This window comes from Peromyscus leucopus, chromosome 6 (genome assembly GCF_004664715.2).
Source record: "Peromyscus leucopus breed LL Stock chromosome 6, UCI_PerLeu_2.1, whole genome shotgun sequence".
NCBI lineage: Eukaryota > Metazoa > Chordata > Mammalia > Rodentia > Cricetidae > Peromyscus > Peromyscus leucopus.
The window spans coordinates 28,353,614-28,365,670 of record NC_051068.1 but is presented as its reverse complement, the minus strand read 5'-3'; positions in this window follow the sequence as shown (position 1 = coordinate 28,365,670).

Genomic DNA, 12,057 nt, shown 5'->3' with positions numbered 1-12,057 from the left:
TGGCTTTATAATACAAGCTGCAGAGGAAAAGAGCCAACAGTTCAAAACAGCTTCTCTTCCCAGTTGTTGTCCTCACTGCCCCACACACCACAACAAAGGAGACATTCTCTTGTTGTCACCACTGTGTGCCACTGATAAGTTTTTTTTTCATTTGAAATAATTTTCATAGTTACTATTTGTTTAACTATATACAGACAGACCAGATATACAAATGAATCCAGGAATAAACTGGATTTATCAAAATACATTTTTATTAAAATAAAAATGTGTTAAAATAAGAACTAATATCACCAGGAATAAAATAGGTCTTGTTGGCATGCAACTCTCATCTCAGCACTTGAGAGAGAGAAAAGGAAGAAAGTAGATCAGAATTTTGTCACCTTTGGGTATATAGTAAGTTCAAGACCAGCCTAGGGTACTTGATATTCTATCTGAAAATAAAAACAAGCCAGTCATGTGAGAGCAGTGTTGACTTTGTTTCTAACACTCAACATGACTGGTCATCAAAAATTGAGCTGCAGTTTTCACCTTTTTCACTACCAAAATATAGATGACACTCACTGCTGTTTTCATTTTTATGATGGGGCAAAAATGTATATACAACCATTTTCTGTCCCCCTTTACTGAAATACTTAAGACATTTCATAAAGTACTCAAAACTTTATCATAAAATAGATCCAAGTTTGGTAATTGTACTTTACTGAAGCCTGATTTAAGTGTTATATCTAAGTTTAACCTCTGATGTTTGATGTAGGAGTGTAGTGAAATTATTTTTATTAATATTTTCAATCTGTAATGGTTATTTTGAGAAAAAAACACAATATAAAGTCAATGAGCATTTATCTGAACCCCACTAGACAGCTCACATAAAACAAACAAACAAACAAACAAAAACACCCAGAACATAAAAAGGACATGTAAGATCCTTACAACAAGAATCCTACAGCATGGGAAATGCAGAAGCATGGATAAAGACTTAAAAACAGCAACAAAAACAAAATGTAACAATTAACCTGGGAGACTGCAGAGTTAGTAGTATTTGAAGCTTAAGTGTGAGGATATATTTGCAGATCCTATGATCTCATGCAAAACATTTCCCAGTGGTCTGTAAACCCAGCACTCCTATAGATAGGAGGGAATAAGAAGACAATCTCTGGAACCTCATGAGATAGCTGGCCTGATGTACAAATGGAAAACACCAGACCCTCTCTGAAACACAAGACACAAATTTCCTTCACCTAAATCACTCTTTTTGGTTGTTTTGTTATATGCATACAGACACACACACAGACACACACACACACACACACACACACACACACACGGAAGGTACAAAGACTATCCCAAATATTCATCTCAGCGTCTCTTGGCATCCATTTTATGTAGTGTTTGCATACACTAATCTGATTTACCATGGAGATTCTTTCAAATAAACTGTGTTTTTATCTGGATGCTCAGCAAAGAGCCAATCCCATTACAGTTGCAAGCATGCATGCACCGTTCCCTTTCATAGCTGATGCCGCTCCCTTCCCAATGGGTCATGCCTAACTCTACCATGGTACTCCTCATCAAGGGTTGTATTCTCCTTTTGTTTTATTATCATTTATTGAATTGTATCAGCTTGCTTTTCTAGTCACATTAAGACTAGGGCAGGTGTGCTGCATCTCTGTGTTCTCAACCAGTGCTTATGGAATAATTTTATCTTGTTCTTACTCAGTACACATTCAATTAATTTCTATTGATTACATGGTTCATGACTATTGATTTATGTGCAAAGTTACAATATTGCTCCAACCCCTTAATCCACAGTCCTTGTTTAAAATTAAAACTCCACTGAAGTAGTCACCTTCCATTTCTATCCGCTGGGTGTTACATCAAAATGCAAAACAACTCAGGTTTATTTTATTTTTTTAGTAAAATGTTTGTTTGGGAGTCAAGCTAATATAAGATGTGACTGCTTCAAAACTTTTTTTTTCCTTTTGTACACACACTCATTGATTTTAGATAGCAACCTTTTACAAATTTCTTCTTATTTTCACATTTACATCTTTCAGAATCCTTTAAGAAGAAGACAGTGGAAGAACACATCTCTCAGTTTGATGACCATCACTCTTACTAGACAGCTTCTAGATGAACAGCAGTTGTTGTTTACAGTGCTGGGAAGTCCCTGGAGTCTGCCAAACATCTGCATCCTTCAACTGTCTCAAGGAATTCAGCACCTCACCATTTCCCACTCTTCTCTTTACCTTTTTTTTTTTTTTTTTTTTTTTCATGTTTGATTCCTGAGACACTATTTGGAAATGCAGCTGCGGTGGTTTGAATTAGAATAGCCTGCATAGATTCATGTATTTAAATCATTGATCACTAGGGAGTGGTTCTATTTTGAAAGGACTGGGAAGAGTGGCCTTGATGGAGGAGATGTGGCCTTATTTGGAGGAGGCTCGGTCTTACTGCAGGAACTGTGTCTCTGAATTTTGCAAAGCCTTTTTCAGTCTCAGTCTCACTTTCTTTGCCTGCTATCTGCGGTTTGGGATGTAAGTGCTCATCCTCATAACTGCCTGACCATCTGTTTTCTGCCACCACGATGATCATGGCCTGACCCTCTGAAATCGTAAATGTGCCTGCCCTGCAATGCTTCTTGCATAAGGATTGTCTTGGTCAGTGTGTCAGCTAGTTGGATGAAGCCTCATCTCAGGATGTCAGCTGGTTGGCTGCATTGGGAGCCACTCTCTGTAGGTTGCAGGTGAAGCGGTCTTCTGATTGTCTCTTCACAGGTCCTTGCCTTTCTATTCTGGTGTTTTGTTGTCTCAGCATGCATGCGAATCACCCTTCTTTTAATACAACTACTGAGATTGAGCTGAGGTCCACCCTAAAAGGCTATTTTCCCTTTCTTACTTCATCAGAGCCCTGCCTCAATAAAGATATAAATGTAAGGATTCAAGGTTGGAGGCTTAGTATGCCCTATTGGAAGGGGGCATAATTTAGACAATAGCTGGCAACATGTGTTTGAAACATATGAAAATACACAGAAATGTATCTCAGTGTTAGAGTGCTTAATTAACATGGATAAGTCCCTCTGCTCAGTCCTCAAGACCACAAAAATTATAAAAAAATACAAAGATCAGCATCCAGTATTAACAGGTATATATATTGGGCAAACTCACCAGTTTAAGAATTTGTAATTTTGCATACTAAAGATAACTATATCTATATTAATTCTTCAACAATTCTTAAAATATTTCTTTACCTAATAATGAAAATAGCAAACTATGAAGGACTCAATACTTCTCAAATTCATTTTCACTAAAATTCAATGACCCACAGATTTTTGAAATACATGAGAATCCATTTTGATTACATACTTCTCTGATATTTTTCATAATATGAAATAATGAAGTTCCTCTTTCTCAAGTTCACGAGACCATCTTTTAAAGTAAGCATATAAGTCTTTCTACTGTGTTGCCTTCAAAGTTTTGCTATCAGGACCCTGTTAAAATGCAAACTGAATTTTTAACAGAGCATTGACACTTGCATTGTTAATGTGCCTCCAGGCATGTAATTAGCTGAGAAGTTTAATCTTTTATATTCCAAAGTTTGATCAGAATGCATGAAGCTCAGAAAAGCTATGAAGTATTGACCAGCATCTTTGATAAAAAGAGAGTTCTTAGAAGAATTTCTGTAAATGCAAATTCTACCTACTTCTTCTCAATAACCATATTAAATATAAAAAGTGATTTTTAATTTTTAAATATCAAACAGCAGCAAAGCATACTCTGCATTTCCTACCTTAGATTTTTTAGAGATATGATTTGTTTAGGAAACTGAAAGGAGTCATATGCAGGGCAGATAAACGGATCCTTTACTTTATGAAGGATTTATCATTGACAAATTTTATAACACGTGGATGGTGAAATATCATTTGGATTACTATAGAAAATGGAATTACGATGTAAGCTTTTAAATAATTTAATGTGCATCACATTTACTTATATTCGGTAAATACTGAAGAAAATTGCCCTTTGTGAAGCCTTACATTGAAATATATACTCAGTTATGTGACAGATTAGATTAAGGTGAGGTTTGTATGTTGGTGATTGGGATTATGAGAGCAAAACGAATAAGGGTGGTAAGATGACACCTTGATATGAATTGGATTCATGTCAAAGTAGGAGTTGGTGATATTTATCACTTCAGTACGAAGGTAATTTTATCTCACTTGGAGAGTCTGTTCATGACTACGTCCTAATTGCTCAAAATCTCTTTTATTTTTATATTGATTCACTGTTCAGCAAATAGTGAGTCATAAATAATTCTTGTTGCATAATTGCTGCATGTCCCAAAAAGGAAAATCAGAAAGGTTTTTCCTATATCTACATATTAAGACGTTTTACAAAGTTTGGCTCATTCTATTCTCAAAGGAATGTTCCAATGCAGGTATTATCTTGCCTGCTGTTTATGTTAGACAACGTTGATTCTATAATACTGGACATTAAAAATAATGGTTTATTTTTTCTTGTGGTGAAGTACAGGTATTTTAGATCTATTTTTTGCTGCTCTGATAGATTAACCTGGGATGCTGCTTCAAAATTATCACAAAGTCATGTTATATAGATATGTTCCAGGCTGCAAAATGAAACTATCAAGAAAAGGTAAACCAGACTCAGAATCAACATTGCAAAGAAGCGGAGAAAATCGTGACCATTTCGTGAGACACTATCAAAGGTCTTAGTCTGTAAGCCACAGAACAAACAAACAAAAATAACAACAATAATAGCAACTATCAAACATTTAGAAATCTCAATTGTCCAAAACTAATTAAATTATCAGTTTTGTCCTTGTTTTCTTTGATGAAAATAATTAAGTTGAATTTAAAAAATTCTAATTATTTCCCACTTTTTAAAATCAGATCTGCTCTTAGATGGTATTAATTTAGATTTCTTTTCAAGAGTGGCCCATAGATTTTAACAATCATCCTTGTAGATCAAAAATGGCCTGTGGTGGGGATTAATTTCCTTCAAACAGGGAATGTCTTGATTGAGGATTTAAAGTGATATAAAAATTTGTTCAGGTTTCAAATAAATTATAAGTAATTTCTATTTCAATGAAAGAATTTATAACTTTCTAACATTGTAATAAAGGATTTTTTTGGAGTGCTGAAGAGGATGATTCATATCTAAAAGGAAAAGGGATGATAGACTAGAAAAGCATAATAAATAAGATTGTATATCTGTGAGTCTCATAATATTGAGAAATGACTTAACTATGTTAGTAAGAGATCACTTAATGAAAAGGCTGTGACTGTGATATCTTCTTTCTCTTCTTCCACAAATGCTTGCCAGTCCCTTCTTTGGGTTAAATGGAATCAAAGCAAAACAAATGTGAAAAAACAATACAGGGTAACTTTCTATGAGAACACTGAGGTTGCTCAGTAGACAAGATTCTTTCTGAGAAGTCATGAGGACCCACATTCATATCCCCAAAGCTGACACATAGGAATGGTCTCACACAATTGTGATCCCAGCACTGAAAATGGTAGGGATATGAGCAGAGGTATCGCTTGGGCTTGCAGGTTACCAACTACCTGAAAAAAAAATTAGTGAGCTTCAAGTTCAATGGGAGATTCTACCTTAAGGTAATAACACATGGAGAGATACAAGAGAACACCTGACATCATTGTGTGGTGGCTTCTAAACATGCAACAGAATTATCCATCCATATAACCGTACCTCCACACACTCATCCACACACACATGTATAGCGTGCGCGCACACACACACATACACACACACACACACTGTTATAATTGTAAATCCAGTATTGTTGTCATCATGAAGGAAATACTGTAAGATGCCTTCTGCATTGCCCCACCCCAACATTCATGTCTAGTTGACAGATCAAAATGTACCTTGCTAGACATTAGAACGATTACAGATGTAATTATTTAAGATTTTTTGTGACAGAATAATGCTGAGTTACAATGAGCACTAAATCCAAAGATCATAAGAAGAAAGAAGGTCATGTGAAAGTGGGCAGAGATTGGAGTTCTACTACCTCATTCCAAAGACTACCTAGAACTGGTATAGTCCAGGAGAAGTGAAGAAGAATTTTTCCCTGGAGTAATCAGGAAAATATTGTTTTGCTGATACTTTGGTTTCAGAGCTATCCTACAGAAGTAAGGGGGAGTAAACTACTTTTGAACAAGCCATCTGGTCTGAAAATATTCATATGGAAGGTCTAAATAATTAAGATTATGTTCAGAAGGGAGAAGTGCCTTTTGGAAGCAAACTTTCTTTGGAATTGGTAATATGCATAACTGCTGAAATTAAAGCTCATAATGTCAAATGTCCTGTGGTATCAAAAGAATATTAGTAGAAATATAAACATTGAAACTACCTATGTGGGTAACAGAAGGAAGATAAGATATGTCATAGATTCTAGAGGAAAGATGGATTGCATGTCAGGAAGGATTGGTTGAATTGTCTTCTGCATTGAGTTAAAAAGAATGCTGTTAAAATGAGCTTTATTACTAAGTACATTTACCCATAGCATATTGTAGGTGTTGCCTGGTTTTTTCCTATTGCCTATAGTAAACCATAAGAAAAATAATATCTTGGGGGAGAAATTAGTAAGAAAAAATAAAATCCACTTTTCATCATTTGTATAGTTCTTAGTGTATTTCTATCTCAAATGATAGCAAAAATTGCTGTTGAAACATTTCCAGGGGAACCTGGAAAATATTTTACAAGATATGTTAGTCAAGTATGTGATTTAAAATCTAATTTATCAAGTCAGCTGTGGCCAAGGGTAGAGTATCTGTGCATGAAATATATTTGTGTGTCCTTATATTCACAGCATTGCTCTTTGCAGAATAAATATCAATCTCAAGATTCTATAGAATGTTATACCCTTAGAAAAATCATGGACACATCGTCTTCACCAAAATTACCTTAGAAAACATGAGCTGATAATACTTACATTATTTGGACTCTGCTAATAAGACTTTGGAAATGAGGTAGGGTGAATGTACTATTCCTATGAAATATGTGTGAATTTCATGGGTAAATACCATCTACCTACAGTGAATGTGCCATCTATGAAATGTCTTTTGGATGTGTTTAGACCAACAAGTGCAGATTTTTCTTTACTTAAAATTTATTTCTACTTATTGGTAATCAAAGGAAATTTAAAAATACTAATTTCTCTGTTCATGCAAAACAACTGTAAACTATACTGAGTTAGAAAACAAATTGAGGGCTAGATGTGGCTAAAAGGATTCCCAAACCGTGGAAGGAACTAATATGCAGAAGGCTGTGAAGACAGAGTGTGCTGTGTAATCCACAGTGAATATTAACTCCAAACACCTCAAGACTGGAGTGCACGTGTGCCTCCTCCTGGGAGAACCATGGTAATTGTTGAAAATCACAAAGTCCTGGAGTTACTTTCATGAATTGTTTGTCCAAATTCACAGTGAAATTTAACTTACTGATATGCTATGTCTCTGTTTGGCAATAAAGTAATATTATTTACATAAATTATGAAATGAATAATTGATCAATATAGTTTAATATTTTATTCTATTTTCAGTTCATTGCTTGAAATAAAGTATATGCAAATAAGCAACCTAATATGACTAGAAGCTAGCTTTACAGTGAATAAATGAATACATATTTAAACTTTATTAGATTTTCCTAATGTGTCTTTTTTCCATACCACTCTGCCTAGTCCTTTATTCTTTCCCTACAGGTTACAAACATCAGTTGCTTGAGAAAATATTTTAATTATATATAGTAGAATTGTGTGCTTGGAGTTTCAAATCAAAGATATTTAGGTGAATATCAGTAAGGAAGTTTCATAGCTGTATACATGTTAAAGATAATATTGAATATTTATATGTTTCTTATAGTTAAATAAATTTTAAATTAAGTAGGCATGGCTTGGTCTTGATATCTCCCTCAAAACCATGCCCCCCCTTTTTTGTTTTTGTTTTTTGAGACAGGTTTTCTCTGTGTAACTTTGCGCCTTTCCTGGAACTTGCTTTGTAGACCAGGCTAGCCTCAAACTCACAGAAATCTGCCTGCCTCTGCCTCCCGAGTTCTGGGATTAAAGGCGTGCGCTGCCACTGCTGCCGCCACCACCACCACCTGGCTACCATACCCCAATTTATCTAAATTGCTACTACTAGACTTTACCTCATAAGCATATGACATCTAGCAGTGTAAGAGACAAGCAAAGATGTTTTTAGCACATGTGTTTATAGAGGATATTTAAGATTGGAAAAATAATAACATATTCTTAAACTTTAAATGAAAGCATACAAGTCTGAAATCATATTTTTGAAGATTCTAAAGTGTTATTTGTTCTACAAAATTTGATATATTAACCAGATACTGTTATCATTCAGATAGGAAATGTCACCAAAAAATCCATTTAAAAGCTCCTTTGCCAGCTTGGAGGCTCTTGGAAAGTGACTGGATGCTGTTTGAGTTACTTTTCTATTGTTTTATTAAAACACATGACTTACAGAAGGCAAGTTATGTAACAGATGATTTGTTTTTGTTCTTCGAGTTCCAGAGGGCTAGAATGCTATCCCTGTCAAGGGCAGGAGCATTGCCGTATACAGGCGGGGGTGCTGCTGTAGCAGGAGCTGTGAGTTCGTCTCAAGACCCATGAACAAGAAGGAGAAAGAGATCATTGATGATATTGCCAAGCTTTTGAAAACTTAGGCCAGCCCCCACCCCACCCCACCCCACCTACACACACAGTGACACACCTCCAAAACAATACCACACCTCCTAATCCTTCCCAAACAGCTTCCAACTGTGGACTAAATGTTCAAATGTTCAGACTTGTAGATGACATCATAGTTGAAAAAGCACAATTGCAAAGGGTTCTTACCTGGAAAATGTGCAAATCTTCCTGGGCATTGTGGCATTATTAGGACATGGCACCTACTTAAGAAAAGTAGGTTCCTAAGGAAGTGTTTTGCAAAAACAAACCTTGTCCCCATTCTTTCTCTTTGTCTTTGGCCCCTAAGGAGGTGAATTGCTCAGCTCCATTACTAAACTCTGCCTTTCCACAGCCCAGAGAGCTAGGGGCCAAGCAGCCACAAGGCTCAGTCTTCTGAAGCCGTGAGTCAAAATTCAATATTTTCTTCTTTATATTACTTTCCCCAGGTATTTAAAACAAAGCTGGCAAGTATCACACATACATTTACTTTAAAGGTATTTAGAAAATAATAATTTTGCAATATAGTAGTTTTTCAGTATTCAGACTGCTTAACTATTATACCTATATTTTTGTCAACTTTTTTTCTAGTTGCAACATTATGCTCACAAACTTTCAAGCTTTAAAATGGAACTTTTCCATACATAAAAAGTCACTCAATTTTTGAATATTCATAAAGTACTTAAATTTTTAAAATTTAACTATATTACTGATTCAATCTTTAGTAGATTTGGTATTCTATCAACCACTGATTCAAAGGTAATTTCCATACATTTGTGAGAATGTTATACATCGCATGTGTTTATCAAAGTGATATCAGCTAATCCACTGAGCTCTATGCCTTCTTCGGCCACAGGCCTTTGCCTAGATTTAGGGTATTAATACCAGTTCCCTCCTATGGAACAGGCCTTAATACAACTGGATGCATCAATGACAACTATGTCCCAAAAGAACCAGCAGGAACAACCTGCTTGACATATTGCTACTATAGCCCATAAGGCCTATAAGAGAGAACTATCGGTGAAAATCATCTCCAGGAAGCTATGATTGTACCTTCTGAGTAGCAGAGAAAGAGCTTTCACTTGTCAGTATGCTGATTTCCCCATATCCTGAAAACAAAGCATGCAATACCTTCAACAGACTACCAACTAGTTCTGACATACAACCAATAGTAGTTGCACCAGCCTACATGGTTGAGGGACCTCAGTGGCCTGTCTGCTCAGAAGAGTCACAGAGGTAGCTGGTACCTTATATTGGACTTTTCACCCAACAACCTTATGAGTCCTGGGAATGCCCTATCTCACTTAAATAGATGCTTTCTATAAATTTTATCTTCTGATTTTACTCTGTTATTTTCACTATTTTCAATTCAGTAAAATGGCAATGTTTAGCATCATATAAAAAATGAAGAATTTTTACAGGAAGTGTGCAGGACCTCTGAAGGCATACAACTGTTCATTCCCAGCAAGTAAAATTGATCTTGTCAGTTAAGAAAAATATTTTTAAAAATAATGGTGATGTTCAGTATAGGATGTAAGGATTTCTTTACTCACATAACTTTTTCATTTAAAAAAAGAACAGAGGTCTAGAGAGATAACATAGTGGTTAACAGAACTCACTACTCTTACAGAGGACCTGGGTTTGATTTCCGGCACCCACATGACAGCACACAATTCTAATTCTAGTTCCTGGGTATCTGATATCCTCTTCTGGTCAATGAATGTACCAAGAATAATATGTATATATATAATGTATAAAGAGTATATAAAATAATAAAATAAAATAGAGTATAATATTGTATTAAGGGATGTGGATGAAATATACTGAACAGTTTTGGGCTCTCTAATTTATGATTATTTCCCCATGAGCTTTCTTTTTTCCATATTCTGAAGCACTGCTTCTTTGCTGTGGTACCTTTCCCTGACAGTGTATGCTCAAGGAATTAAAATGGAATGATAATTGTATAAAGTAGAAATAGTGGTCTGTCTGGGTCACTGGAAGGCAGATATGGCAAGATTTATGTTAAACTAAAGTTCAAAGAAAAAGAAATTGACAGAATATAAATGCTGGACAATGGACCTCTAGAAGGCTTTGCATCTTCATCATTGGTTTATAAAATATATAAATGAAGAAATGGTACAAGTGAAAATGAATAAGTTTGTGTTAAGTATGAATAGCTATTTTCCCAGAGTAAACCATGAACTATTAACATCAAAATGTAGTGTGAGAGAATACAGTTCATTCAGCAACAAGCCCTTTTGAAACAGTTATGACTGATGTTAAGTCATGACCACAACTACTCCCACTGTCTTTAAGAGCCTAGGATCCTGCAGGAGCCACATGTACAACACCAGAGAGCATAGCTTCATTCTTCTTTACCTGTAGACAGGAATAAACGACACTAGCCTTCCCCATATACATCCTTTACAATAGCCTAAATAATATAAAATGTCTAGGGATAACTCTAGCCAAGCAAGTGAGAGACTTGTATTATAAAAACTTCAAGTCTTTTAAGAAAGAAATTGAAGAAAATATCAGAAGATGGAAGGATCTCTCATGCTCATTGATTGGTGAGAGTAACATAATAAAAAAGTTCACTCTACCAAATACAATCTACCAATTAATCAAAATAATAAAGAAAATTTCAACACAATTCTTTTCAGACCCAGAAAGGAAAATTCTCAACATCATATGAAAACAACAACAACAAAAATAAAATTAGATACATTAAAGCTGATAGAAGAGAAAGTGCCTTGACTCACATTGGCACAACAGACAACTTTCTGAACAGAACACTATTAGCACATGCACTAAGATTAACAATTAATAAATGGGACCTCATAAAACTGAAAAGCTTCCATAAGGCAAAAGACACCATCAATCAGACAAAGTATCAGCATACAGAATGGGAAATGATTTTACAAAATCCACATCTGATAGAGGACTAATATCCAAAAACTGTAAAGAACCTAAGAAACTAGATATCAAAAAATAAATAATCCATTTAAATATGGGTTACAAATATAAATAGAATTCTCAACAAAGGAATCTGAAATGGCTGAGAAATACTTAAGGAGTTGTTTAACATTCATAGCCATTAGGGAAATGCAAATCAAAACTACTTTGAGATTCCATCTTACACTTTGATAATGACCAAAATCAATAACACAAGTGATAGCTCATTTTGGCAAGTATGTATAAAAGGGTGAACAATCCTCCATTGCTGGTGGAAGTGCAAACTTGTACAGTTACTATGAAATTTAACATGGAGTTCTTCAGAAAATAGGGAATCAATCTACCTCAAGACCCAGCTTATACCACTCTTGGGCATAT